The sequence below is a fragment of the Lepisosteus platostomus genome, chromosome 21, assembly GCF_059453375.1.
Source record: "Lepisosteus platostomus isolate fLepPlt1 chromosome 21, fLepPlt1.hap1, whole genome shotgun sequence".
In the NCBI taxonomy this organism is placed as follows: Eukaryota; Metazoa; Chordata; class Actinopteri; order Semionotiformes; family Lepisosteidae; genus Lepisosteus; species Lepisosteus platostomus.
In genome coordinates, this window is record NC_142631.1 from 92078 (window position 1) to 118705 (window position 26628).

At 47.7% G+C, this 26628-nt stretch overlaps 3 long non-coding RNA genes across 4 annotated transcripts; 1 reads left to right on the forward strand and 2 right to left on the reverse strand.

Annotated features, from left to right (window-relative positions):
- Window positions 1-472: 472 nt before the first annotated feature.
- LOC148643748 (uncharacterized) lies at window positions 473-12459 on the reverse strand. 2 transcript variants are annotated; one of them, XR_015928845.1, is made up of 3 exons: window positions 11948-12459; window positions 3439-5947; window positions 473-1140 (listed from the first exon to the last, which is right to left on the reverse strand). It is a non-coding gene; the product is annotated as an uncharacterized LOC148643748 (long non-coding RNA). The 2 variants fall into 2 exon arrangements; XR_015928844.1 differs by lacking the exon at window positions 11948-12459 and having other exon boundaries at window positions 3439-6766.
- A 1700-nt stretch (window positions 12460-14159) lies between these two features.
- LOC148643749 (uncharacterized) lies at window positions 14160-15847 on the reverse strand. Its single transcript, XR_015928832.1, has 3 exons — window positions 15389-15847; window positions 14913-14970; window positions 14160-14827 (listed from the first exon to the last, which is right to left on the reverse strand). It is a non-coding gene; the product is annotated as an uncharacterized LOC148643749 (long non-coding RNA).
- Window positions 15848-17584: 1737 nt separating this feature from the next.
- LOC148643750 (uncharacterized) lies at window positions 17585-20810 on the forward strand. Its single transcript, XR_015928846.1, has 2 exons — window positions 17585-19996; window positions 20286-20810. It is a non-coding gene; the product is annotated as an uncharacterized LOC148643750 (long non-coding RNA).
- The last annotated feature ends 5818 nt before the right edge of the window (window positions 20811-26628 follow it).

The following is a 26628-nucleotide window of genomic DNA, read 5'->3' on the forward strand; positions in this document are numbered from 1 at the left end:
CGTTTACAAGTCTTGAGAATGCCCTGTGAAGCAAAGAACAGGATGTGTTAAGGCTATTCAAAAAGCAAAACTGTAAAAAGGCAGCAGGACCTGACTGTGTATCTCCAGCCACACTACAGCCCTGTGCTGGCCAACTCGCTCCAATCTTTACAGACGTTTTTAAGCAATCATTGTCCCAGTGCACAGTGCCAGACTGCTTCAAATCTTCTGTTATTGTTCCTGTTCCAAAAAAGGACACAAGAACCTGCCTTAATGCCTACAGACCCGTCGCACTAACGTCAGAACTGGCGCGTCTTCCCAACACGTTCGTGTCACAGTGAGGTGACCCCTCAAACAAGAATTATTTCCTGCCTCATATATGACTACGGCACCTAGCAATGCAAACAGGGTGCTAGGGCCCCTCTCCATTACCACAGGTTCTGTTGATCTCCCAGATCCACCAATGCCCACACAGACCAGCGACAAGCATGTGTATCGTATAAGTGACCTTTTTATTTTCTATCCACATTCACCATCAGCCAAAGACACAACGAAAACAGCAGCAACAAAAGGTCCTTCCAAGGGTCATAATGAATCCAGAGGGACGGCAGTCTTTTCTGTCAAGTACCGAAGAGTGGCCACTCGAACGATTCTTCTTCGTACCTGTAAAGTCTTTGATGGCCCCAGTGAACGAGAGGCCGGTCCCATTTCCCCAGACTCCGTTCAGGTTCCACTAGAAATCCTCCCGCGAACTGTATTCCATTCCCCTCAGTTTGGAGCGGCTAGCCGGGCCGGTTTCTCGCTCCTTGCCTTCAGGTATTAAAAGTCTCTGTACAGTACCTCTGTTCCAATGCCACTGTCTCCCGTGGTCGTCAATCGGTCCTTGCCTCCGCGAACTCGCGCTCCGCAGCTTCCCTTGTGCTGCCTGTGTCGTCTCCCGGGTCTGGTGGGAATCGGGAGCGCGCTCCGTTCCGGCTCAGATGGTTTTATTCCTCCCCTCAGCCCATCTCCCTCAGGGGGTTTTCCACTGTCCCTGTCAGAAAGGGGCTTGCCCAGTATTTTACCAGGAGGAAGCTCGTGTGGCTGAAGAGTGTGAGAATGCCAAGCTTAGGTGTTATGGGCCCTTATCACTTCTTTGTTCACTCTCCGGGTCGGAGAAACCTGAAAAGAGACAAACGTTGTGAGACCATTTATAAGCTTGGTGACCTCGAATTAAACAGAACAATAGCAACACTGTTCTACAAACCTTTCATTGAAAGGGTTTTCAAACACTGTCCCACTTGCTGGTTTGGCAACATCAGTAGCTGGAATTGAATATGCAGCCATTAGTCTGCCTGGCAAAAAACAACCGGTCTCTCCAGTGGTCTGCATACAAGTGAACACACAAACCCCATACTATTAAAACCCCCTTTAGGGCACACTCACACCACAACACAATCAACCCGACAGACTCACCAACACTGGACTGCAGAAGCGGCAGGAAACCCTTGAGAACATGAGCAGAGCATGCAAACTCCACACAGACAGCACTCCAGGAAACCAGACACATGAGAACATGTGCAGAGCATGTGCGCCGTCTCTCAGCCTTTCACCTCCACATTCAGATCAGGACGCGACCGGGGACCGGAGACTCCTCACTCCTGCAGCAACACACCCCAGCAGGAGGAGGCGCCGACGGACTCGCTCATGGTGCAGTGAGCCCAGCGGTGTGAGGCTGGTGTCCAGGTCTGATATTTACCGACAGCCTGCGACTCACCGTTTCTTCCTTTTCTTCTGCATAATGTCCACAAAATACTCCAGCCAGCGCTTTTTAGACTAACGTTTCTGCTTTGCTCGCTGATTAGATTACAAAAGCCGACTGTTTACCTCCTAGAGGTCAGCTCGCAACAACTTCTGCAGCACCGTTTCCCCGGCAACCACGTTTTATTGACCCATGAGAACGGGGCAGAGCATGCAGACTCCACACAGACAGCACCCCATGAACAGGACCCATGAGAACCCAGGCAGAGCATGCAGACTCCACACAGACAGCACCCCATGACCAGGACCCATGAGAACACAGGCAGAGCATGCAGACTCCACACAGACAGCACCCCATGAACAGGACCCATGAGAACACAGGCAGAGCATACAGACTCCACACAGACAGAAGCCCAGGACACCAGACCCATGAGAACAGGGGCAGAGCATGCAAACTCCACACAGACAGCACCCCAGGACACCAGACCCATGAGAACAGGGGCAGAGCATGCAGACTCCACACAGACAGCACCCCAGGACACCAGACCCATGAGAACAGGGGGCAGAGCATGCAGACTCCACACAGACAGTACCCCAGGAAACCGAACCCATGAGAACAGGGGCAGAGCATGCAGACTCCACACAGACAGCACCCCAGGAAACCAGACCCATGAGAACAGGGGCAGAGCATGCAGACTCCACACAGACAGCACCCCAGGAACAGGACCCATGACAACAGGGGCAGAGCATGCAGACTCCACACAGACAGCACCCCAGGAACAGGACCCATGACAACAGGGGCAGAGCATGCAGACTCCACACAGACAGCACCCCAGGAACAGGACCCATGACAACAGGGGCAGAGCATGCAGACTCCAGACAGACAGCACCCCAGGAACAGGACCCATGAGAACAGGGGCAGAGCATGCAGACTCCAGACAGACAGCACCCCAGGAACAGGACCCATGAGAACAGGGGCAGAGCATGCAGACTCCACACAGACAGCACCCCAGGAAACTGAACCCATGAGAACAGGAGCAGGGCATGCAGACTCCATACAGACAGCACCCCAGGAAACCAGACCCATGAGAACAGGGGCAGAGCATGCAGACTCCACACAGACAGCACCCCAGGAACAGGACCCATGAGAACAGGGGCAGAGCATGCAGACTCCACACAGACAGCACCCCAGGAACCAGACCCATGAGAACAGGGGCAGAGTATGCAGACTCCATACAGACAGCACCCCAGGAAACCAGACCCATGAAAACAGGGGCAGAGCATGTAGACTCCACACACACAGCACCCCAGGACACCAGACCCATGAGAACAGGGGCAGAGCATGCAGACTCCACACAGACAGCTCCCCATGAACAGGACCCATGAGAACACAGGCAGAGCATGCAGACTCCACACAGACAGCACCCCATGAACAGGACCCATGAGAACCCAGGCAGAGCATGCAGAGTCCACACAGACAGCACCCCATGAACAGGACCCATGAGAACCCAGGCAGAGCATGCAGACTCCACACAGACAGCACCCCATGAACAGGACCCATGAGAACACAGGCAGAGCATGCAGACTCCACACAGACGGCAGCCCAGGACACCAGACCCATGAGAACACAGGCAGAGCATGCAAACTCCACACAGACAGCACCCCAGGAACTAAATCCAGGCTCCCAGCGCTGCCACCCACTGCGCCGCCGTCTCTCACCTCCACTTGCAGATCATGACGCGACCGGAGACCGGAGACTCCTCACTCCTGCAGCAACACACCCCAGCAGGAGGAGGCGCCGACGGACTCGCTCATGGTGCAGTGAGCCCAGCGGTGTGAGGCTGGTGTCCAGCGCTGATGTGTCCCTGATAGTCCTGTCCCACAGCCTGCGAGTCACCGTTTCTTCCACAAAATACTCCAGCCAGCGCTTTTTAAACTAAAGTTTCTTAAGTTTCTGTTTTTCTCGCAGATTAGATTAAAAAAGCCGCCTGTTGACCTGCTGGAGGTCAGACCCGCTCCGGCAACAACTACTGCAGCTCCGTTGCCCCGGCAACCCCGTTTTATTTAACAAAGTAAAATAAACACCGGAGAAAAGTTTGCAAACAAGACAAGAGAGCTCAGAAACCCACAAACACGACGGCAGTGGGTTTTGTTTCTGTGTCGAGTTGATAAACCAGGCAGGACGAGCGCTGCAAACACACTGGAGTACACATAACACAATCAGGGGTACACAAGACTCCTGCTTTTTACACAAACAGGTTCAACAGGTCAATAAAGAGCAGGTCGGCACAGCTGTCATGATGTCTCATTTACAAAGAGTCTGAAGATTTGCTCGTCTCTTCCCAGAGCAGCTTCACTCCGGAGAGCAAGGAACAGCTCCTGCCGAGTCCGTCTTGTAAGACAGACATAGAAATCCGCGACACGGTAAATACACTGACATTGTATAATTAATTCTGATGCTCAATCAAATCTGCGGAACACGTGCGGAGCGCAGTCCAGAGCACTTTAAAGACTACATTTCCCACAAGCCCTGTGGCGACTTCCTTTTGACGTAATCGATTCGCGTCTTTTTATTTTTAATTATAACAACAATACATGCCATAAAAACAAGAATACATATAACACAGAGTATAGTCAGGGGTACATACGATAATACATGTACATGTTATGGAAAAAGATTAAACAAGTAATCTTGTTTAATAGTAAACAAAAGCAGATGAGGTCCGTACATGTTTCAAATTGTCTGTACAGACGCATTTACATCCGTTTTCAAGTGTTTAAACATGGGTCTCCTCTCACAGCATTTCGTTAATTATTATGAAGTATCATATTTTTTTAAATACAAACGATATTTTCATATTACTTTCAATAGGTTTAAAATGTATTATTATTTAACTTCTTTAAAAGTAATGTCAATATTAGTTTCCTTCTTTACGTTATCTTTCAGAGTTGCTGTCACAAACGTCACAGTTATCATCTGTATTGATTTTCAATCTCTGCACAACGAGGATCTGTACGGAGGCGCTATTGGACTCGCCGCCATAGACTCGTGTATCTCTGTCGCCGCCCAGTGGACATTTCTCGAAAGTGCAGTTCTTTTTAACTTTTTATGGTAGCAAAAAAAAGAGATACAATACAAACAAGAGTATATTTATAGCACATCAATAATACCATCAGGGGTACATAGTATAATATATTTACACTTCTGAAAAAAAGATTAAACCAGGTTAATAAAGATAAGGGCTGATATAGTCTGTAAATACACTTTTACATCTATTTAAAATGTTCTAACGAAGCTGCCTGAGGAAAGAATTTACTGTTTTGATTACATGAATCAGAGATTGTGACTCTGCCTTTAGCTTCCCATTCCTTCCAAACAATTTCAATTTCACACCTCTGGTTGTGCCAGAGGGTCCTCAGTGGAAGAGATACCAGGGTCCCCAGCACTGCTGTCACCTCTTCTGTACTCCTCCTATGCTAACAGCTGTGTATCTACTGCTGACTCCGTGAAAGGAATCAAGACTCCAGATGATCCCACCCAAATAAAAAAAAAAAATCTGGAGTGGAAGGAGGTCTCTGCTTTAGTCGGCTGGTGCCGTGAAAACAACCTCTAACTCTATATAACTCCAACTGCCTGTGTCTCAGGAAGCCCTGGTCCGTTTGTAATGGAAAACCATTGAGAGCACTAGAATGACTGATTTCCATCTTCACTCTAGGTCACTGTGCTGAACAGCACATTACTGTATTCTGCATATGATATGTCTGTTATTTACACCTTTTCTTTCTCACTTTGTCTCTCTGTCCGTTTGGATCAGGTATTTGGAGAGCACCACCACACCAGCCAAACTACCCAAACAGTTGCTTAGGCACTCAAGTGGACTTGATCAAATTAAACTTTCCAACCTAAACAGGAAAATGACAGTTCAAATGGATTCTACTGCCTTATTAATCATATTTCTCTTCTAAATTCTTTTAAAATAAAAACAAATATTTCTGACATGATACACACAAATAGCTATTTTTATACTTTCTGGTTATATTTCAATCTTATAAATGAAGCATTTCTTTCCTGCGGTTTGAGGTTGTTAAAGAGAAAGACCCCATACTATCACAACCCCCTTTACAGGCTGGTGAAAGAGGTGAAATGAGGTAGCGGAGGTGTAATTGAGTCGGACAGCAAACTCTCACCTGCTGCTTGCCAGGACAGGAATCTTACAAAGGTCCCCTCCTCCCAGGGGGGTCACAGTAACAATGATGATGAGTAACACGAATGATTACAGTTCAGGGCCCCAGCACTGCCACCCACTAAAATAAACATGACACACAAGAGAACCCACAAGACAGTCATGGAAATCCATGACACGATAAACACGCTGAAATGGTACAATATAATTAATTCTGATGTTCAATCAAATCACCGAAACACGTGGGCAGTGCGGGCCACAGAACTAGAAACTACATTACCCATACGCCCTGTGGGCGACTTCCTTCTGACGTCATCGACTCGCGCCTTTTGAATGTTATTTTAATTTTGGGTTTATTGTATTTATTTTGTATTTTGTATCCATGTACAATACATTCATTCATTACTCTTGTTTGCAATGCAATGTATTCTTTGCATTCTTTGCTGTTGAAAATGCTTAAATATTTTTAAAATTAAAATAACTTATTAATACGAACATTACTAACGGTATTTGAATTAAAAAAAACTTTCGGTGAAATTTTGCTGAATGACCACCAAGCGGCGCCATTGGCACCTTATTGTAAGAATAATCATTTCTAAGAAATTTTCCAGTTTAATTCCACGGACCGGCCATCAGAGGGGCACTTTACTCGTCCTGCTGCTTCTGTTGAATTAATAATTGCTTAAATTATTGTCTGGTTAAATTGTCTGGTGGTAAGTATTTGTAATATAGGATTGCTCATGTCTGATCTGGAACACGAGATGGAAGTTTAACATGTGTGATTCACTGAGGTGGAGGGGTGGGAAATGACTGAAAGAAGTCTTGCCATGCTGTATTATTAATAGTAGTAGCAGTATTGACATATTAACACAAATCCTCAGACTCACTAACATCTCCAATAGAACGACAATCTCACACATCAAATATTAGAGGACCCTTCCTTTATACCTAAAAGCTTTCAGTTGTTGGACAATGAAAAGCGTGCTTGCAGGAATCTAATTACTGTTGTTATAAACTCATTACAAGCTAATTGTCTCATTTCTTTTTTTTCTTTCTTCTCGTTTCAGCAGCAAATAAACCCATTACTTGATCCCTTACATTTCAAAACGCTCTGTATCAAACCAACAAATCGTTCATAAATATAAACCATGTTTTTGAGAAACTAGCCTTAAAATCAAAATGACTACATTCATATGAAACACACTCAGAAACAATATCAAATGGTTTGATACAGAGTGCAGAAACAACTGAAGAGAACTACCAGAACTAAAACAACACCACACCACTCTGAACTGCGCCTCAGATACTGTGAGATGGTTAGACACTATATGCACACCCTAAAAAAGATAAGCACATACACAAACAGACAACTCTCAGACCACAAAAGGCCTGTAGCCAAGACACAGTCAACAACGCTTGACCCAACTGCAGCTCAGACCTGCAGCAAAGCCTGCTCAAACTCCTCAACCTCGTCCTGACGGCCGGCTGTTTCCCTGAGGCCTGGAATCAAGGACTGATCACGCCCGTCTGTAAGAATGGAGACAGACTCGACCCCAACAGGTACCGGGGCTTCAGTCTTGAATATCTGATAACCGGCCCTCCTTACTGAGCACAATGTCCTGCATTAGAGTCAGACTGGCTTCCTACCAAACCGCCACACATCCCATCACATTCACACCTGGGCTCTGATGGCCCATCTGGACCCAGAACAGCAGAGCCTGGCACTGCTGGAGCAGCACTGTCAGACCCGGGCACTGCCAGCCCATCTGGACCCAGAACAGCAGAGCCTGGCACTACTGGAGCAGCACTGTCAGACCTGGTCACTGCCAGCCCATCTGGACCCAGAACAGCAGAGCCTGGCACTGCTGGAGCAGGACTGTCAGAGCTGGGCACTGCCAGTCAATCTGGACCCAGAACAGCAGAGCCTGGCACTGCTGGAGCAGGACTGTCAGACCTGGGCACTGCCAGCCCATCTGGACCCAGAACAGCAGAGCCTGGCACTACTGGAGCAGCACTGTCAGACCTGGTCACTGCCAGCCCATCTGGACCCAGAACAGCAGAGCCTGGCACTGCTGGAGCAGGACTGTCACATCTGGGCACTGCCAGCCAAACTGGACCCAGAACAGCAGAGCCTGGCACTGCTGGGGCAGTACTGTCACACCTGGGCACTGCCAGCCCATCTGGACCCAGAACAGCAGAGCCTGGCACTGCTGGAGCAGGACTGTCAGAGCTGGGCACTGCCAGTCAATCTGGACCCAGAACAGCAGAGCCTGGCACTGCTGGAGCAGGACTGTCAGACCTGGGCACTGCCAGCCCATCTGGACCCAGAACAGCAGAGCCTGGCACTGCTGGAGCAGGACTGTCACACCTGGGCACTGCCAGTCAATCTGGACAAGACCAGAGTTATGGTTTTCCAGGAGAAAGCCCGACCTCAGGGAAACGGGTACAAATTCACACTGAACAACAACACATTGGAGCACACATCCAGCTACACATATCTCGGTCTCACCATCAGCTCTTCTGGGAGTTTTGACCTGCCAGTGAAGGCACTGAGGGAGAAGGCACTCAGGGCTTTCTACGCAATAAGAAGGAGGCTCTTCTCAATGTCAACCCACCATCAAGAATTTGGCTCCAAATATCTGAAAGTGTAATCCAACCCATTGCCCTATACGGCAGTGAAGTGTGGGGTCCCCTCACAGACCAGGAGTACACTCTGTTGAAACTCCTCCTTGCGCAGAGAAAAACAGCTAACAGCGAGTGCAGGGCTGAATTAGGCCAGTACCCACTATTGATAAACATACAGAACAGAGTAATCAAACACTTGTTACACCTGAGAAACAGAGGCCACAATTCATACCACCACTAGGCCCTGCTGATCCCAGAGTACAGCTGGTCTTGACACCAGTCAGTCTCAGGACAGCACAGCTGCAGCAACACCAATCACAATCATCCAAATGCGGAGGGGACTGCAGTCCAGAGAAACCCAGCATTTGACAAGGACTGGAGGCCATTTCGCACCACAACTGTAGAACAGGATTCTTTCTGCACACCCAGTACTGGGGGCTGTGTCGGAGGCTCCTCACCAGAAGAGACTTGCATTCCTGTTGGCTCCTCTCGTTCTGCGATGATTTTAGACGTCGAATCGGGCAGGAGGCAGGCGCTCTTCGGGAGCTCTCGTCCCGTGCTATAACTCGGACCACGTGTTGGCACAATTGCTTCCTACATCGAAACAGAAACTTCAAACAACAAACCCCAACAAGAAATCTGTGCACACTTGGACTCCTGCTGCAGCTGAGGAGCTGTCACGCACACACCTCCTGTGTGGGTAGTGTTGGCCGTAGGACGTGTTGTTCACAGAGAGAAAAAATACACCATAGCAAGTCAGCACTCAAACAAACCAAAAGGCCAGTTTTATTGAAGTTGACGCAGCTGGCCACACAAACACTCACTGCGTCTCTTCACCAGGTATCAGAAACAAAATAAAGGAACAATCTTTTTATCATATCCACTCGCACCTTGCTCTCATTTCCAGACTCCTAACTTACCACTCCCAACAAACCCCAGTGCTCGCAACACCCTTTAAATAGGATTTGGCCCGTACCACTATGGATACAATAGGTGTAAAACAGAAAATTCACAAGACAAACAACACATAGCACAGCAGTCCGGACTACTTGGACACACAATTACATGAAACCCTTAACAATTCACAGGACAGACATTCATCAGATCTTCTATACCTAGTTGCCATTTTTCGCAATAACATTAGGCTCTGATAACCTCCCCTCTCAGCATTCCAGCAATGTTATGTTCCTCTAGCTAAGCTTCAGGCATATAACCAGTCTCCTATCTGTTTGCAACCTTTTGACCTTTCTGAGGACCCCTCAGAACAAATAGACACTGGCATCTCCTCTCATGCAGTGCTGTTAAGACTTAAGCTAGTGGCATCCTACACTATGCTTTGTTCCTTTAGGGCCATTTCTCTAAAAATAGTGTTCTCTACCTTTTGATTCCCCTCCTGTCCACAGCTAGAACAACTGTTTGCTAACAAAGACTGTTTATCTGTCTGGAAAGGTCTCCAAACTGTTACCAATTCCAAAAGAAAATCCCCTCAGATACATCTTGATCACTCTCTACCAGATAACACATTTTACAGCAGGTCTGAAACACAAAGGATCTCCAACGACCTTGTCCATGGCAGTCTCGCAACTCCTCCAAATAATTCACATCCTGGGGATGAGCTATTGTCCCCCACTCAACTGGAGCGCCACACCCACTCACACTCAATCTCTCACGAAGACTTGATGCCGTTTACAAGTCTTGAGAATGCCCTGTGAAGCAAAGAACAGGATGTGTTAAGGCTATTCAAAAAGCAAAACTGTAAAAAGGCAGCAGGACCTGACTGTGTATCTCCAGCCACACTACAGCCCTGTGCTGGCCAACTCGCTCCAATCTTTACAGTCGTTTTTAAGCAATCATTGTCCCAGTGCACAGTGCCAGACTGCTTCAAATCTTCTGTTATCTGTGATTTCTAGTTTATCTATTTTCATCCGCTTCACGTTACAAGTTCACGGGTGCGACTTCCACTGCATTGTGAACTTACTCAACTGAAGACTTTCACCTCTTGCTACCGCCTTCTCTGGATTTCCTTCCCGTCTCGTTTCATCGATCATGTCTCTGAGGTACACTGCACTGCAACTTCTTCAACTAAAACAAAGCTACTTCCTGGTCAAAGACACATTCGATTACTGCCGTTTTACTGGGATTTTACGACCGACTCGCTACATCCATCGCAGCACAGGACACCGTTCTCTACGTTCGTCTGCCTGCGGAGTCTCTATCCCTGCCTTTCGCCGCACGTCTGTAAGTCCATCACGTACCGGCGCCGATCTAAAAAATCTCCTCTCACTACCGCACCTGGACCGCACTCCGCTTCCCCCCGCATCCCCGAGACTGGCCAGATCAGCGCTACTCAACACCCGCTCCGTTAACAGCAAGGCTCTTCTTTTATGTGACATTATCAAAGAAAAACAACTGGACCTTCTGTGCTTAACCGAAACATGGCACAAACAAAACGATGGACTCCTGTTCAACCAACTAGTTCCTCCTGGATATGGTTTCTTTGACCTTCCGCGTCTTTCAGGCAGAGGCGGGGGCATCATTGTTATTTACAACCTTTTTTACAGTCCTATAGCTATACCTCCTCCCTCTTCTTTTGAGTGTCTTGTTTTAAATGTTTCTATCCCCCAATCTACTATTATTGCCACAGTTTACAGACCACCCAAACCCAGTGGAGTCTTCTTAGGTGAGTTTGCTGATTTTCTCTCATTCTTATCCCTTACATTTAAAAGGATCCTTATTCTAGGGGACTTTAATATACACATTGATTCAACTTCCTCCAGTCTGGCTAAAGACTTCCTTTCTCTTTTGGGATGCTTTGACCTTGCTCAGTTTGTTTGTACCCCTACACATAACAAAGGACACACCTTAGATCTAATTATTGCAAATGACTCCTTTGTCTCCCACTGCTCCCCCCTTGATCTAGGCCTCTCTGACCACTTAGCCATTCTCTTCAATCTGGAATTACCTGTTTCTAACACTTCCCCCTCACGCTCTGTAAATTTCCGCAACTGGCGATCAATTGATCACCCAAGGTTTGCAAATTCTGTTCTGTCCTCCTTATCCTGTTTCTCTTCCTCTGACCCTCTAGAGGACAAAATACAGTTACTTGACAATGCTCTTTTATCTACCCTCGACACCTTTGCTCCTTTAAAAACTCGAACCATCTCCTTCTCTCGCCCTGCCCCCTGGTACAATGACCATCTGCGTTTCATGAAGGCAGCCTCTCGCAAACTTGAGCGTAGGTGGCGTCTTTCCGGCCTAAATGTACATTATCAGGCCTGGAGAGATTACTTATCTGATTATAAGGTTACTATAGAGTCTGCTAGATCCACCTACTTCTCTCACATCATTGAAAATCACCAAAACAATCCCAGACATCTTTTCTCCACCATCAACAGACTGCTCAAGCCAAACTGCCCCACCACATTACCTGCCTCATCACAACTTTGCAACACATTCTTAGATTTCTTTAGTTCTAAGATTGACAACATCCGGCATCACATTCTCTCCACTACGGATATAATTTCCACACCTCCTCCCTCCTCATCCAACTTCTCTGGTTCCCGTCTCTCCAGCTTCTCTCTTCTTGACTCAGCATCCCTAAACAAACTAGTTACGCGCATGAAACCCACCACATCTATTTTAGATCCCATTCCCACCACTTTATTCCAGTCCTGTTTCTCTTCTCTCTGTCCCATTGTCCTCAATATAATACATGAATCCTTGAGCACCGGCATTGTACCAACGGTCCTCAAAACTGCTGCTATTACCCCAGTGCCAAAGAAGCCTAACATGGCTCTCGACAATCTTAACAACTTTCGCCCCATCTCCAACTTACCCTTTCTCTCTAAAATTCTAGAACGTGCTGTCACACTTCAGTTACATAACCACCTCATGACAAACAACCTTTTCGAACCCCTCCAATCTGGCTTCCGTCAACTTCACAGCACAGAAACCGCCCTAGTCAAAGTCACCAACGATCTCCTAATAGCTTCTGATTCTGGTTCTCTTTCCATACTCATCCTTCTTGATCTCAGTGCTGCCTTTGACACTGTTGACCATAACATCTTGCTTTCTCGTCTCGAGACTGTGTTTGGAGTCTCTGACACTGCCCTCAAATGGTTTAAGTCTTACCTCACTGATCGCTGTCACTTTGTCTCTCTCAATGGGTACAGGTCTGAAATTGGTCTTGTCAAGTCTGGTGTCCCTCAGGGCTCAATACTGGGCCCCTTGCTCTTCAGCATTTACATGTTCCCACTTGGTCAGCTTTTAAGATCACATGGCCTCAGCTTTCATTTTTACGCTGACGATACTCAAATATACATCCATACCAAACCCGACACTGATGTGGCTGTCTCTATTCTATCTAATTGCATCTCTGACATAAAAATTTGGATGACTCAAAACTTCCTTCATCTTAACTGTGACAAGACTGAAGTCATGCTTATTGGTACCCCCCATCAACTTCGCAAAGCCAGTCCTGTAACCCTGTCTGTAGATGGCTCTGTACTTGAGCTCCAATCAAAATTGAAAAACCTTGGGGTTATATTCGATTCTGGCTTAACATTCGACCCACATGTACAGCATACTGTCAAAACATCTTTTTTTTCACCTTAGAAATATCGCAAGACTACGCCCTATGCTATCATTAACTGTGGCTGAAAAGCTGATCAACATATTTGTATTCTCTCGAATTGACTACTGCAATGCTCTGCTCCCTGGGGTATCTAAATCTACTCTGAACAAGCTGCAGTATGTCCAAAATTCAGCAGCCAGAATCCTGACCAGATCTAGTGCAAGTGTTCACATTACTCCTATCCTGGAGTCCTTGCACTGGCTTCCGGTCAAATTCCGCGTAGACTTTAAAATCCTCATGCTCACCTACAAGGCTTTACATGGCTTGGCACCTCAATACCTGTCTGAACTTTTATCGCCCTACTCCCCACCTCGCAACCTCCGCTCTTCAAATTCTGCCCTCCTTACTGTCCCCCAAGCCCGTCTACATTGTATGGGCGACAGGGCCTTCTCCTGCTATGCCCCCAAGCTCTGGAACTCCTTGCCCAAGGATATTAGAGAGTCACCTTCTCTAAACTCCTTCAAATCCAGACTCAAAACCCTCCTTTTCAGAAAAGCCTTTACTTAACTGGTTCCATTCTTCACCCCTCTGCTCTTCTTAATACCATCTTCCACGGTCTCCTCTATTGTTATTGTTGTATTGCTGTAATTATAATTGTGTCCTGTCTTGTGAAATTTTTCTTATTTATTGTTGTAGTCTTCTTATTTATTGTTATTGTCATCCTGTAAAGCGCTTTGAGAAGCCACCTTTAAAGGCGCTATATAAAATAAAGTTTATTATTATATTATTATTATTATTATTGTTCCTGTTCCAAAAAAGGACACAAGAACCTGCCTTAATGCCTACAGACCCGTCGCACTAACGTCAGAACTGGCGCGTCTTCCCAACACGTTCGTGTCACAGTGAGGTGACCCCTCAAACAAGAATTATTTCCTGCCTCATATATGACTACGGCACCTAGCAATGCAAACAGGGTGCTAGGGCCCCTCTCCATTACCACAGGTTCTGTTGATCTCCCAGATCCACCAATGCCCACACAGACCAGCGACAAGCATGTGTATCGTATAAGTGACCTTTTTATTTTCTATCCACATTCACCATCAGCCAAAGACACAACGAAAACAGCAGCAACAAAAGGTCCTTCCAAGGGTCATAATGAATCCAGAGGGACGGCAGTCTTTTCTGTCAAGTACCGAAGAGTGGCCACTCGAACGATTCTTCTTCGTACCTGTAAAGTCTTTGATGGCCCCAGTGAACGAGAGGCCGGTCCCATTTCCCCAGACTCCGTTCAGGTTCCACTAGAAATCCTCCTGCGAACTGAATTCCATTCCCCTCAGTTTGGAGCGGCTAGCCGGGCCGGTTTCTCGCTCCTTGCCTTCAGGTATTAAAAGTCTCTGTACAGTACCTCTGTTCCAATGCCACTGTCTCCCGTGGTCGTCAATCGGTCCTTGCCTCCGCGAACTCGCGCTCCGCAGCTTCCCTTGTGCTGCCTGTGTCGTCTCCCGGGTCTGGTGGGAATCGGGAGCGCGCTCCGTTCCGGCTCAGATGGTTTTATTCCTCCCCTCAGCCCATCTCCCTCAGGGGGTTTTCCACTGTCCCTGTCAGAAAGGGGCTTGCCCAGTATTTTACCAGGAGGAAGCTCGTGTGGCTGAAGAGTGTGAGAGTGCCAAGCTTAGGTGTTATGGGCCCTTATCACTTCTTTGTTCACTCTCCGGGTCGGAGAAACCTGAAAAGAGACAAACGTTGTGAGACCATTTATAAGCTTGGTGACCTCGAATTAAACAGAACAATAGCAACACTGTTCTACAAACCTTTCATTGAAAGGGTTTTCAAACACTGTCCCACTTGCTGGTTTGGCAACATCAGTAGCTGGAATTGAATATGCAGCCATTAGTCTGCCTGGCAAAAAACAACCGGTCTCTCCAGTGGTCTGCATACAAGTGAACACACAAACCCCATACTATTAAAACCCCCTTTAGGGCACACTCACACCACAAGACAATCAACCCGACAGACTCACCAACACTGGACTGCAGAAGCGGCAGGAAACCCTTGAGAACATGAGCAGAGCATGCAAACTCCACACAGACAGCACTCCAGGAAACCAGACACATGAGAACATGTGCAGAGCATGTGCGCTGTCTCTCAGCCTTTCACCTCCACATGCAGATCAGGACGCGACCGGAGACCGGAGACTCCTCACTCCTGCAGGAGGAGGCGCCGACGGACTCGCTCAGCCCAGCGCTTACATTTCCCCGACAGTCCTGTCCTACAGCCTGCGACTCACCGCTTCTTCCTTTTCTTCTGCGAAATGTCCACAAAATACTCCAGCCAGCGCCTTTTAGACTAAAGTTTCGGCTTTGCCAGCTGTCTCCCTCCCGGAGGTCAGATCGAAACAACTTCTGCAGCACCGTTTCCCCAGCAACCACGTTTTATTTAACAAAGTAAAATAAACACAGGAGAAAAGTTTGCAAACATGCAGGCAGGATGAGCGCTGCAGACACATGCTGCTGCCCGGGTCCGTCTTGTGAAATAAACAGAATTTTGCACCCCAGGAACTAGACCCACGAGAACATAAGGAGAGCATGCAAACTCCACACACACAGCACCCCAGAAAACTGGAGCCACGAGAACATGAGCAGAGCATGCAAACTCCACACACACAGCACCCCAGGAACTAAATCCAGGCTCCCAGCGCTGCCACCCACTGCGCCGCCGTCTCTCACCTCCACATTCAGATCAGGACGCGACCGGGGACCGGAGACTCCTCACTCCTGCAGCAACACACCCCAGCAGGAGGAGGCGCCGACGGACTCGCTCATGGTGCAGTGAGCCCAGCGGTGTGAGGCTGGTGTCCAGGTCTGATATTTACCGACAGCCTGCGACTCACCGTTTCTTCCTTTTCTTCTGCATAATGTCCACAAAATACTCCAGCCAGCGCTTTTTAGACTAACGTTTCTGCTTTGCTCGCTGATTAGATTACAAAAGCCGACTGTTTACCTCCTAGAGGTCAGCTCGCAACAACTTCTGCAGCACCGTTTCCCCGGCAACCACGTTTTATTGACAAAGTAAAATAAACACAGGAGAAAAGTTTGCAAACAAGACGGGAGCTAAGAAACACGAGGACAGTGGGTTTGCTTTATGTGCCGGGTCGATTAACCAGCGCTGCAGACACGTGAAATACAAGAAAACATACACACAAGGGAACACATAAAAGAGACAAAGAAATACAAGACACGATAAATACGCTGAAATTGTATTAATATAATTCATTCTAATGTTCAATGAAATCAGCGAAACACATGGGCAGGGCAGCCCAGTGAACTATAGAGACTACATTACCCATAAGCCCTGTGGGCGACACCATTTTGACGTCATCGACTCATACTTTTGTATTTTTTATGAGACCAAAAACTACAAGAAAACGTAACGTAGCAGTCGTATTGTCAGGATACATGCAATAATACATGTACATTTTATGGAAAAAAAAGATTCAACAGGGTAAATGCAGATAAGGCCCGTCCATGCTTCAACGTTCTTACAACACAGAATCAGACACATTTCAGAAAGACATTCTGAAATAAAATGTCTTTACATCCGTCTTAAACTGTTCAAACACGGTCTCCTCTCACACCATTCCCTTAATAATTATGTTGCGCAAGTATAATAATGTTTAAAAATACAAACGATATTTTCATCTTCCTTTTCAATGAGATTAAAATGTAACAAATTTATTTCTTTCCGATTTCAAGTCTTTCCGATAGCGCTTTGAGACTCAGCTCCGTGGACTCTTGTATCTCTGTCGCCACCCAGTGGACATTTCTCGGAAGTGTCACCGCCCGCCGGAATTCGGAAAAGTCCCGGGACTGAAGCTGTGTGACTGGACAAGAGCCTGTCTCCCGCCTCCTGCTGAAATCTCAGCGCCGATTGGACAAAAGCTGCTCACAGTCCGGATCCAGTGGAAGGCCGATCCACTACGGGTTTTCCTTAGCCGGCAGTCCGGATCCAGTGGAAGGCCGATCCACTCCGGGTTTTCCGTAGCCGGCAGTCCGGATCCAGTGAAAGGGCCGATCCACTCCGGGTTTTCCGTAGCCGGCAGTCCGGATCCAGTGGAAGGCCGATCCACTCCGGGTTTTCCGTAGCCGGCAGTCCGGATCCAGTGAAAGGGCCGATCCACTCCGGGTTTTCCGTAGCCGGCAGTCCGGATCCAGTGGAAGGCCGATCCACTCCGGGTTTTCCGTAGCCGGCAGTCCGGATCCAGTGGAAGGCTGATCCACTCCGGGTTTTCCGTAGCCGGAAGTCCGGGTCCGGTGGAAAGGCCGATCCACTCCGGGTTTTCCGTAGCCGGAAGTCCGGGTCCGTAGGAAAGGCCGATCCACTCCGGGTTTTCCGTAGCCGGAAGTCCGGATCCTTTACGATGCACGCAAGACTACGTTACAGATTACCGGAGTACATTATACAGGCAAATAAAGAGAAGGTACGCAGAGCTTTCATGTTGTGATACTTAGACATGGTTTGGAGACGTTCCCTCGTGTGTATTTTGAATTATTCAAATGCGTGTCGCTTCAATTTGGAAGCGCATAATTTCAGTGCATGAGCTTACCCGTTATATTGGGCGAGATTTCACACGGATAATCAAACAAGAACGAGTTTGCCCTGGAATCCATTCCACTGCCCAACCTGAAAGTCAGAGCATGAGAACGGACGGATTGTATGGCGATTGTGGTGTTGCTCGACCACATCAATTAGGCGAGAAGTACAATCTGCTACTACGACATACGGTCTAATTATTCAATTTTCGATTATTTCTCATCTTTAGGCTATTTATACATCTAATAACGAGCAAGTATAATGATTAAGCCAATGATACATTATATTTTAGATTCGGTTCAGCAGTATTGAGCAGTAAAATAACATCAATTTGTCTACAGGAAATGTCAGAATTAGAAGCCTTCTTTACACCATTTTGCCGATCTGTTCAGAATGTTATAACAACAGAACAAAACAAAAACAAACGTAAGGTTTCTGGGCTGCTTTGAGAAAGACAATTATCATCTATATTACTTTTAAATCTATGCACACTGTGTATCTTTACCGGGTCGAGTCAATGTACAATTTTGTACTGACGCCTTAACCTTATTATTCATACAAAATCTGTTTGACAATAGTCATGTTTGATTCCACTCACTTTCCCCAAAGAGGTGCTCCAAAATAGTTTGACAAGATATTGTGAGATTGCGAGAGGGATCTGAAGTATTTATTAGTACAAGTATAACTAAATTGTTTTCCTTGTAGTCTAATAAAGGTTGTAAATTCTTCCATAGTTTCTGATGGTATACTGTTAGTTTCTTAAAAGCATCAATACCTCTCTAGGAGTACCTCTGGTTACGACGGATTGTTATCAGACGTATCACAAACATTATATCTATTCATAAAATCTGCTTGATTCTACATTTCATCATCCACACCAGTTAATTTGTTGACCCCGCTTATACTATTTTAAACCCAGTTTTCAAAGCACAGGTTTATTTTTTCTCTGTATTCTAGATGATGTATCTATGGGAGGTATGTTTATCTATAAGAGACCACGTGAGGAGAACTTCTTCATGGAAGCTGGCAAGTTTCAGGGGGGTTTCCAGCATCCAAATGACATTCAAGTAAAAAGTCTATACCCGCTAGTTCCTGAATGATTAAATTAGGGAAACATACACCACCTACTTTGCTTAACTTTGTAAATAGTACTCTGTCGGTATCGGTATTAGATGCTCTAAACCCTGTAGCATTTAGGCCTCCTTCTGCCCGTGTTTGACAAATAACAACCATGAATAAAGTTTTTTTATTTTTATTTTACTAAGGTAGAGAACATCAAATCACAAAATCACCTTTTTGAAAATCTTAATACCAAGATATTTAATCACATCTTTTACATGTATATTACGTACGGAGCAGACACTTTTCAACAGCCACCAGTTCACTTTTCAGATATGTAAAGAAAGACCAGATACAGAGGAAATGACTTGTAAACGCATTTAATTGCTTTGTCCACCTCTGTGTGCTTTCTCAGAGAGTTGTATCCTCAGCCAATTGGGAACACCTGTAATCTCTTTATCCTGTCCTTGAATACCCTGAAACTATTTGTTATAGGGGTGTAAGCAGTGGGAAGAGGAGTGGGCTCGTGTCGAATTGCCTTACCCGTTCCCAATCTGCAGGAGGTCCCACGACGGCAGGTAGCTGCTCCAGTTGCTGGAGCTCAGTTCGCTGTCGAGGGAGGACGAGGGCTCTGGCTCGGGGGAATCACGGCTCCACAGCTCCTACCTGTTGAAGAGTGTTTCTGCCCTGCCGATGGCCTCTGTGTTTTAGAAGGATCTGTCTCTTTTCGCTTGCTTACACCACAGGTTTCATCGACGATAGTGTGCATCCTGAAGCAGTGAGTTATCGGTCTTATTTCTACTGAGAAACAGTTCAAGCACTCACAAAACAATAACCATTAGACGGTGTATGAAAAAGAATTGTAAGACTTGCAGAGTAGATTTGAATAGACAGTAGACGTCACACTGCGTGCTTGAATATCAGAGATTCAATTCATTCTTTCCTGTAGGTTAACTTCCTGTTTGACATTGTTCCGCTGTCACTTCTTCACAAACTCATAACTCGCCGTGTTCAATTTTGTGTTGAGTTACAGGAACCTCAGCATTAGATGAAATCCTCTTCAGCGCCCCAGGGAGACTGGGGGACTTGCCAGATTTTCAGCTTTATCACTGGGTCCTTCGGCTCAGGGCTGTTGAGCAAAGTGCTCCCCTCTGCTGGAGAGCCACAGGGGCACTACAGAGCGGCCTCGTGTTCCCTGCTCCTGCCCGTGCCTGTGGACGGCCAGTGTGACCGCGCGCGAGACAAAGTAGTGCATTCGTGGTGTAAATACAGAATGTTCACTAGCTGACTGAGGAAAGTTACAGAGACGGGCGTATACGTTCTGAAATAATGTGAACCACTGTTACTACACACAGACAGACTACTTAAAAATCATGTGGCTTTTTAAGGTTGTTTTGTCTGCCTAAAGTACGTTAGATTTGTCACAGCAAAGAGTTTGAATACTTACAGAATGCAGCAGCTAGAATTGTTACTTGGAGCAGAAAGAATGACCACATAACCCCCATACTTCTCTCTCTTCATTGGCTTCCTCTCAGGTACAGGGCAGACTTCAAACTCCTTCTACTTACTTACAAGGCTCTCAGAGGTCAGGCACCTGTCCTGCCTCGCAGGGATGCTGCAGAGGAGAAATACTGTACACAGCATAGTTTCAGAGGCCTGTCTGTCCTGGGCTGGGCACCATGTGAGTTGAATGCTGCATCAGTGCCAAGGATCCAAGAGGGGCATCATGGATACAACTGTCGTTTAGGAGGATTCTGCTGGTCTGCAGAGACCTGCATGGGGTACTGACATACAGACGACGTGATGGATGGATGGATTAATACCCGCATTCATTTCTTTCTTTTTAATGATATAATGTTAGCATGCCAAAGGGGTTGGGCAGCCAGTTGACCTTGGACCCCTAGAGGATTTTATTCTCCTTACTGAGGAGTCTTTGGTTCCTTTCCCCCATTGTCTTCAGTTCTGTATTCACAAAATGTATATTTACCTGCATTGTTCAGCGCCTTGGGGCAACCTTGTTGTGAAAGGCGCTATATGAAAATAAATTGAATTGAATGGAATGACAGAGTCACGGCTTTTCCAGTTTCCTCTCCTATTATCTTCTTTATCTGCACTCTAAAACACAGTGAAACCTTGAACCTTTCAAGTGGACCACTGCCGTTCTACATCAAAATGACTTTAACTAGGACGGAGACTTGAATGGGATGAAAAAGGAAAAGGCATTATTTGCAGGAAGAAATTAAACTGCTACACCTGATCACTTGCTAAACAAAGTGATTCACTGGAGTGGAGGCGGTGAAAGCTTTGTGAATCAACTTACAAAAGGAAACATGTAAGAAACGTGGCTCCCATATTTAACCCTGGAAAAATCTATGAGTGTTATGTGGAGGTGAAAGTATTGTTCAATTATTCTAATAAAGCTCACTCAACTAAGACCCAGAAAAGTACCAGAGTATTCTCACCTAAGAGGAAATACTAACAAGTAGGATGCTAAAATGAAAAGCATTAAAAAGTGAATGATCTTCAGTAGCTGAAATGATTATTGAGCTCTGGGTCACAGTGCTCCTGAAAAAAAATCAAATTTCAGCAGACACCCAAGGACAGCAGGTGAGCACCATGCTGAGCCAGTGTATAAGTGTATGAATCACAGTTTCAAGGAGCTTTTTTCAGTTTCGTTCCACTGATCGGCCAACACGGGGGGAACTTCAGTCTTACTCGCCCTATTGCATTAAGAAACTGTACAACATTCTCCAATAAGAACTTGCGATCTCACCTAACGAAAAGCAATTTGCGTAGCAGGGAAAGACTGGACTCCCACTGGGGATTTTTGTTTTTCATCCCGATGGTGATGTGCACTATATAGAACGTTGCTGGACCCATGTGCAATTGGTGTCATTTCTAATCTAGAGGTCAAAGCTGTGAAACTTTCAAAGAGATGGAAGATCTCTTGCGAGACACCAATTCACAGAAGGGGCTAATGAGATCTTTGCTTGAAGTCTCATTGTGCTGCACTATTTCATTTTTCAGTGGGCACGACTCACAGGCATCTAAAATCATCTCAGTGACCGACTAAACAGGCCTCTCGCAAAGACTCTGGAACGGACACAGACCTTATCGTCTCTGCTCCTCGGGAAGCGTGCAGAGATCACATTAGATGTGTTGCTCAAGCTCTTTATTGTCACGTACAGTAAACCCAGCAGTGTGGTCAGTGCGGGATGTGTTCTGTCCTGACGGCAGGGTCAGCAGCCAGAGGAGACCTGAAACACAAGACGGAGAGGTAAGACATTGATTCCGACAGAGAGAGCTTTCACACCGGATTACTGACAAGAGGAGCAATAAGAGAAGAGTTGTAAAGACACGCCGAAGAGAATATTCTCATCTAAGAGGAAATATTAACAAGTAGGATGTTAAAATGAAAAGCATTAAAAACTGCATGATCTTCAGTAGCGAAATGATTACTGAGCTTTGGGTCACGGACAGCAGGGGAGTGAATGAGTTGTTTATTTTGTTTCCTGTGAATTATGTAGAATTCACAACGTGTTCCATTTGTACAGGAAAACCATTGAGAGCAGATTCACTTCTTCTGCGCCAGAATGAATGATTTCCATCTTCACTCTAGGGTACTGTACTTTTTAGCACTGTATTGTATTCTGCATATATGTCTGTTATGTATACATTTTCTTTCTCACTTTGTCTCTCTGTCCATTTGTATCAGTTTGTTGGAGAGCACCATCACACCAGCATCACAACATTTATTCTACTGCCTTATTAAGCAAATGTCTCTACTAAATTCTTTTTATATATAAAACATTTTTTGACATGATATACACAAATGGCTAATTATACTTTCTGATTATATTTCCATCTTAGAAATGAAGCATTTCTCTCCTGCAGTTTGAGGTTGTTAAATAGAAAACTGGATCACTCCAGGGCCGAATCTTCTCCCTCTCTTATACTCTCTTACATTCGTTCACCAATGATCACAAGAGCAAACACGTAGACTGGCTTCTCACAAAGTGTGTCGATGACACAGTCCCGGTCAGCTTACTAAAGGACCCAGAAAATCACCACGGGCCAGTCTGAACAGTTTCACGGAATAGTCTGTTGACTTCTCTTTGATGTTTCATGTTACAAGAGCAAAACAATACTCACTGATTTGAGGATAATTGCGCCATCCCTCCAGCCTACTGAAATGAACCATCAGACTGCAGAAGCTGTCAGTGACTACAGGTCCTTGGGACTGGTCAGAGAAACCTGAGATGAGACAAACGTTGCGAGACCATTTATAAGCTTGTGACCTGAAATTAAAACGGAAGTCAGACATTTTCAAAGGGAGCAACACTGCGGCACAGTGGTTAGCATCGCTGCCTCGTAGCACCGGGGCCCTGGGTTTGATTCCAGGGGTGCTGTCTGTGTGGAGTCTGCATGTTTGTTCATACAAACAGAAACTTCAAACAACAAACCCCAACAAGAAATCTGTGCACACTTGGACTCCTGCTGCAGCTGAGGAGCTGTCACGCACACACCTCCTGTGTGGGTAGTGTTGGCCGTACGACGTGTTGTTCACAGAGAGAAAAAATACACCATAGCAAGTCAGCACTCAAACAAACCAAAAGGCCAGTTTTATTGAAGTTGACGCAGCTGGCCACACAAACACTCACTGGGTCTCTTCACCAGGTATCCACACAGACAGCACCCCAGGAAACCAGACCCATGAGAACAGGGGCAGAGCATGCAGACTCCACACAGACAGCACCCCAGGAAACCAGACCCATGAGAACGGGGCAGAGCATGCAGACTCCACACAGACAGCACCCCATGAACAGGACCCATGAGAACCCAGGCAGAGCATGCAGACTCCACACAGACAGCACCCCATGACCAGGACCCATGAGAACACAGGCAGAGCATGCAGACTCCACACAGACACCACCCCATGAACAGGACCCATGAGAACACAGCCAGAGCATACAGACTCCACACAGACAGCAGCCCACGACACCAGACCCATGAGAACAGGGGCAGAGCATGCAAACTCCACACAGACAGCACCCCAGGACACCAGACCCATGAGAACAGGGGCAGAGCATGCAGACTCCACACAGACAGCACCCCAGGAAACCAGACCCATGAGAACAGGGGCAGAGCATGCAGACTCCACACAGACAGCACCCCAGGAACAGGACCCATGAGAACAGGGGCAGAGCATGCAGACTCCACACAGACAGCACCCCAGGAACAGGACCCATGACAACAGGGGCAGAGCATGCAGACTCCACACAGACAGCACCCCAGGAACAGGACCCATGACAACAGGGGCAGAGCATGCAGACTCCACACAGACAGCACCCCAGGAACAGGACCCATGAGAACAGGGGCAGAGCATGCAGACTCCAGACAGACAGCACCCCAGGAACAGGACCCATGAGAACAGGGGCAGGGCATGCAGACTCCATACAGATAGCACCCCAGGAAACCAGACCCATGAGAACAGGGGCAGAGCATGCAGACTCCACACAGACAGCACCCCAGGAACAGGACCCATGAGAACAGGGGCAGAGCATGCAGACTCCACACAGACAGCACCCCAGGAACAGGACCCATGACAACAGGGGCAGAGCATGCAGACTCCACACAGACAGCACCCCAGGAACAGGACCCATGACAACAGGGGCAGAGCATGCAGACTCCACACAGACAGCACCCCAGGAAACTGAACCCATGAGAACAGGGGCAGGGCATGCAGACTCCATACAGACAGCACCCCAGGAAACCAGACCCATGAGAACAGGGGCAGAGCATGCAGACTCCACACAGACAGCACCCCATGAACAGGACCCATGAGAACAGGGGCAGAGCATGCAGACTCCACACAGACAGCACCCCAGAAACCAGACCCATGAGAACAGGGGCAGAGTATGCAGACTCCACACAGACACCACCCCATGAACAGGACCCATGAGAACACAGGCAGAGCATACAGACTCCACACAGACAGCAGCCCAGGACACCAGACCCATGAGAACAGGGGCAGAGCATGCAAACTCCACACAGACAGAACCCCAGGACACCAGACCCATGAGAACAGGGGCAGAGCATGCAGACTCCACACAGACAGTACCCCAGGAAACCGAACCCATGAGAACAGGGGCAGAGCATGCAGACTCCACACAGACAGCACCCCAGGAAACCAGACCCATGAGAACAGGGGCAGAGCATGCAGACTCCACACAGACAGCACCCCAGGAACAGGACCCATGAGAACAGGGGCAGAGCATGCAGACTCCACACAGACAGCACCCCAGGAACAGGACCCATGACAACAGGGGCAGAGCATGCAGACTCCACACAGACAGCACCCCAGGAACAGGACCCATGACAACAGGGGCAGAGCATGCAGACTCCACACAGACAGCACCCCAGGAACAGGACCCATGAGAACAGGGGCAGAGCATGCAGACTCCAGACAGACAGCACCCCAGGAACAGGACCCATGAGAACAGGGGCAGGGCATGCAGACTCCATACAGACAGCACCCCAGGAAACCAGACCCATGAGAACAGGGGCAGAGCATGCAGACTCCACACAGACAGCACCCCAGGAACAGGACCCATGAGAACAGGGGCAGAGCATGCAGACTCCACACAGACAGCACCCCAGGAACAGGACCCATGACAACAGGGGCAGAGCATGCAGACTCCACACAGACAGCACCCCAGGAACAGGACCCATGACAACAGGGGCAGAGCATGCAGACTCCACACAGACAGCACCCCAGGAACAGGACCCATGACAACAGGGGCAGAGCATGCAGACTCCACACAGACAGCACCCCAGGAAACCAGACCCATGAGAACAGGGGCAGGGCATGCAGACTCCATACAGACAGCACCCCAGGAAACCAGACCCATGAGAACAGGGGCAGAGCATGCAGACTTCACACAGACAGCACCCCAGGAAACCAGACCCATGAGAACAGGGGCAGAGCATGCAGACTCCACACAGACAGCACCCCAGGAACAGGACCCATGAGAACAGGGGCAGAGCATGCAGACTCCACACAGACAGCACCCCAGGAACCAGACCCATGAGAACAGGGGCAGAGTATGCAGACTCCATACAGACAGCACCCCAGGAAACCAGACCCATGAGAACGGGGCAGAGCATGCAGACTCCACACAGACAGCACCCCAGGAACAGGACCCATGAGAACAGGGGCAGAGCATGCAGACTCCACACAGACAGCACCCCATGAACAGGACCCATGAGAACCCAGGCAGAGCATGCAGACTCCACACAGACAGCACCCCATGAACAGGACTCATGAGAACCCAGGCAGAGCATGCAGACTCCACACAGACAGCTCCCCATGAACAGGACCCATGAGAACACAGGCAGAGCATGCAGACTCCACACAGACAGCACCCCATGAACAGGACCCATGAGAACCCAGGCAGAGCATGCAGACTCCACACAGACAGCACCCCATGAACAGGACTCATGAGAACCCAGGCAGAGCATGCAGACTCCACACAGACAGCACCCCATGAACAGGACCCATGAGAACACAGGCAGAGCATGCAGACTCCACACAGACAGCAGCCCAGGACACCAGACCCATGAGAACACAGGCAGAGCATGCAAACTCCACACAGACAGCACCCCAGGAACTAAATCCAGGTTCCCAGCGCTGCCACCCACTGCGCCGCCGTCTCTCACCTCCACTTGCAGATCATGACGCGACCGGAGACCGGAGACTCCTCACTCCTGCAGTAACACACCCCAGCAGGAGGAGGCGCCGACGGACTCGCTCATGGTGCAGTGAGCCCAGCGGTGTGAGGCTGGTGTCCAGCGCTGATGTGTCCCTGATAGTCCTGT